Source organism: Jaculus jaculus, chromosome 4 (assembly GCF_020740685.1).
Source record: "Jaculus jaculus isolate mJacJac1 chromosome 4, mJacJac1.mat.Y.cur, whole genome shotgun sequence".
Lineage (NCBI taxonomy): Eukaryota > Metazoa > Chordata > Mammalia > Rodentia > Dipodidae > Jaculus > Jaculus jaculus.
In genome coordinates, this window is record NC_059105.1 from 152258666 (window position 1) to 152263515 (window position 4850).

Genomic DNA, 4850 nt, shown 5'->3' on the forward strand with positions numbered 1-4850 from the left:
CAACTCTGTGCTTTATTTATTGCCAAAAGAATGATAATACTGTATTAATATGGTAAGTAGTGTTTCACTATCATGCATGGTTTGAAACCAGGTTAACTGAATTTATTTATTCAGTGTTTATTAAGAATCTCTGCACTTGCCAGGCGTGGTGGTGCACGCCTTTAATCCCAGCACTCGGGAGGCAGAGGTAGGAGGATCGCCATGAGTTCAAGGCCACCCTGAGATGGCAGAGTTAATTCCAGGTCAGCCTGGACCAGAGTGAGACCCTACCTTGCAAAACCAATAAATAAATAAATAAATAAATAAAAAGAATATCTGTACCTACTATTCAGGCAGAGTCCTGTAAACCTGCATGTGTGGACTTGGCTTTGCAGTTTTGACAGTTTTGGGCATGCCCATTGTTTTGGATCTGTGGCAAGACAGAGATAAGGATGTACCACGTGGCGTAGGAAATAACTTACTCATGGGAACTGAAGACAGAGAAGAGGGTCTGGGGTACAGACCTCCCTCAAGGTACTCTTGCAGTCCAGTTTCTAGTGTCTTATGTTGCAGTTACCTTTGTTGCTGGGATAAATATCAGACCAGAAGCAGCTTCTGGGAGGAAAGGGTTTGTTTCATGCTTTGAGAATCCAGAGGAAACACGATCAATGGTGGAAGAAGCTGGCTTACTTGCACAGATCATAGCAGGAGGATACCATCAAAACAGCCAGCAAACACACACAGCCAGAGCTCAAGCTGCTCTTTGTACAACTGACTGTAAGATCCCCAGTGACATACCTCTTCCCCAGCAGGGCTTCACCAGAGACTCAAGTTGAGACTATGGAGCCATACGTTCAAACCACCATAGTCTATGATCTTAAAACGGTCTTCAACACATAGACCTTGACTCTTACCTCAACAAACTCTCCACATACAGTGTTCAATTGAATTTTAGGCATATCACAGGCATACAAAATGTGTAACATGTCACAACTTAAGCAAGTTTATGGTTGTGAATGCTTGACTACTAGCTTTCATTGTAAGTCACTGAGAAGTTCATAGAACAACCATGTCAGTCCTAAAAGTACATTATATTTAAAGAGAAAAATATGATGTACACTGTATAACATCTTAGCCATCCTTAGCTATTAAAATGATAGAAGAGGGATGGAGGGATACTCAGCAGTTAGTGTTTGCCTGCAAAGCCAAAGGACCCAGGTTCAATTCCCCAGGACCCACATCAGCCAGATGCACAAGGGGGCACATGCATCTGGAGTTCGTTTGCAATGGCTGGAGGCTCTGGCGCGCCTGTTCTGTCTCTCTCCCTCCCTCCCTCTTCTGTCAAATAAATAAAAATAAAATATTTTTTAAAATGCTAGAAGACAAAAGGTAAGGAGTAAAGAAGTGCCATGTTAACATAAACATACACATTTTACAGAGTTCTTTAAAAGCTTTTCTGCTGCATTGGGGTTAGGACCTCAGCATATGTGTTTTCAGTAAACACACCAACTTAGTCCACTGCAGTATTTAGAGCATGATAATCTTGCTTGTGCTTCTGATATATTAAAGTACCTCATTTTAACTGCATCTATTTTCTGCTCTGATGATTTTTTCTCATTGCCTAATTAAAAAATAAATAAATTATAGGGATGAGGAGATGGCTCAGTAGTAAAGCCAGCCACATGCACAAAGTGGTGTATGTGTCTGGAATGTGTTTGCAGCAGCAAGATCTGTGGTGTCTTCATTCCCTCCCTCATCTCGGTGTCTCTCTCTAAAGTAGATAGCCATTAAGAATCTACTTCAGGGCTGGAGAGATGGCTTAGCATTTAAGCGCTTGCCTGTGATGCCTAAGAACCCCAGTTCGAGGCTCGATTTCCCAAGTCCCACGTTAGCCAGATGCACAAGGGGCGCACACATCTGGAGTTCGTTTGCAGTGGCTGGAGGCCCTGGCACTCCCATTCTCTCTGTCTCTCTCTATCTGCCTTTTTCTCTGTCTGCCACTCTCAAATAAATAAATAAAAATAAAAACAAAAAAATTTTTTAAAGAATCTACTTAAGTGGGTAGCTTATATACATCTGTGGCTGGACAGAAACTCTGAGTGACTTGAGAGATGGTGATGGTTGTGTTTAAGTGAATGCTGCAGGCAACTTAACTATATTTTCTTGGGGAATTTCAGTTGAGATGGGTGTTCTGGCTTGGGTTTGCCTCAGGCCATTCTGGATGCTTTTTTTCTGATTAATTGATTTTAATGCTACATTTTAGAGGATTCAGCAGCAGTACACAGAGTTAAGTTCTCTTACAGAAATTTAGAAAAAGCCAAGAAAAATTTGTCTTCAAGTCACCAACCAATGCAAGAAGTCATCTAGGAATAGTAGGTAGTTTACAAATAAAATGGGGATATAAATATAATAGTAATCATGAGTGCTTTACCTATTACTTCATTCAACCACCCTATAGATCCTGAGGTAAATGCAGTTATATTAATCTCTTATCTAGATCAGAGGTCAGCAAACTGCAAACCTGTTTTGTATAGTCCTTGAACTGCAGTCATTTTACATTTTTTAAATTTTGTATAAAAAATTAAGGAGGGCTGGAGGGATGGCTTAGCAGTTAAGGCGTTTGCCTGAAAAGCCAAAGGACCCAGGTTTGATTCCCCAGAACCCATGTTAGCCAGATGCACAAGGGGGTGCATGCATCTGGAGTTCATTTGCAGTGGCTGAAGGCATTGGTGCACCCATTCTCTCTCTCCCCCTCTTTCTCTGTCAAATAAATAAAAATAAAACATTTAAAAAAATAAGAAGGAGCATCAGAGACTCTGGGTGAGCTGCATTTACCCTCTTGGACTTTACACAAGAAAGTTGCCGTCCTTTGTTACATATGTTGACAGTGAGGCAAGACAGGTTTAGTAACATACCTGAGCTCTTAATAGTGTATATGAAGAACCTGTGTGTGGAGTTCAGAAGATCTGGATCTCAGATCTGTTCTTAATTTCTATAGGGTGTCTCAAAGGAGCCAATGATTTTTATAACTTGAAGTCCAGCAGTTTGAAAGTACTGCTTCTTAAAATAGTTAAAGGTCAGCCGGGCATGGTGGCGCACCCCTTTAATCCCAGCACTCAGGAGGCAGAAGTAGGAGGATCGCCATAAGTTCGAGGCTACCCTGAGACTCCCTAGTGAATTCCAGGTCAGCCTGGGCTAGAGTGAGACCCTACCTTGAAAAAAAAAAATAGTTAAAGGTAAAAAATTAGATGGGGATGGCTGGAATGTTATGCTCTTTAAAAATCTTTCCCCCAGGAAAATTAGTACCTGTAAGTTTTTGCCTTCTGAAGTGTTTCCTGCTTTTCTTAAAATAGGTTCTAAGATGGGCTGGAAAGATGCTCAGTGGTTAAGGCACTTGCCTGCTAAGCCTAACTACCAGGTTTGATTTCCCAGTACCCACAAAAAAGTTGGATACACAAAGTGGTGCATGCGTCTGGAGTTCATCTGCAGGGGCTAGAGGCCCTGGCATGCCCATTCTCTATGTCTGTCTGTCTCTGTCCTCTCTCATCTCTCTACTTGCAAATAAATAAGTTAAAATATTTTTTGAAATAGGATCTAAGAGATTAATGTTAATTTTATATTTTTTATTAGTACCTCTGTTTAGTTTAGGTTAACCCTTCCTCCATTTCTGCCCCATCTCACTGCATCGTACTTTCAGTCCCAGCCCCCAGAATTCTCCCTTTAGATATTACTTAAGATCTGCCACCTATCATACCCTACTCTCTCAAAGCCTCATTTTCCCCTCTCATGGCTCCTTCGTAGTTTCCTGACACCTGCATACTCTCCCACAGTAACACACGCGGATGTATAGACATCCTAAGTAGGATCCACATATGAGAGAAAGCATGCAGTGCTTGTCTTTCTGCTCCTGGGTTACTTTACTTAATACGGTATTTTCCAATTCCATTCATTTTTCCAGCAACTTTTATTTTCTTTATGGCTGAAGGGAATTCAGTGCATATAGATACATGTCATATTTTCACTATCCATTCCTCAGTTGATGGATGTCTAGACTGATTCTTTTTCCTTGCTATTGTGAGAAACACAGCAATAAACGTTGATGTGCAAGTATCTCTGTAGTAGGGTACAGAGTCATTTGGTAATATGCCCAGGAGTTGTATAGCTGAATCATATGTTAGTGCTATTTTTAGCTTTTTGAGGACCTGCACATTGCTTTCAGTGGTGGCTGCACCAGTTTACACTCCAACCAACAGTGACTAAGCATTCCTCTTTCCCCACACCCTCACTAGCATTTGTTTTGTTTTCTTGATGATAGCTATTCAGAAAGGAGTGAGATGGAATCTTGAAGTATTTTTAATTTGCATCTCCCTGATGGTTAAGGATGTTTCACACTTAAAGATATTTGACTGTTGTACTTCTTTTGAGAGCTGCTTAGTTTGTTAGCCCATTTTTTTTTAAACTGGGCTATTTGTTTTGGTGCTTTTACGTGTTTTGAGTTCTTTATATATTCTAGATATTCATCTGTCAGATGTGTAGCTGCAAAAGATTTTTATCTTATTCTATAGGCTGTCTCCACTCAACTATTTCCTTTGCTGTACAAAAGCTTTTTCATTTCATTATAGCAAGTATTGAACTATTTCCTGGGCTTCTGGAGACCTGTTTAGAAAGTTCTGGGCTTGAGAGATGGCTTTGCAGTTACGACACTTGCCTGCAAGGCCAAAAGATCCAGGTCTGATTACCCAGGACCCACATAAGCCAGCGCGTGCATCTGGAGATTGTTGACAGGGTCTAGAGGCTTTGGTGTGCCCATTTACACACTCTCTCTCTCTCTCTCAAATAAATAAAAGTAAAATAGGGGCTGAGAGATGGCT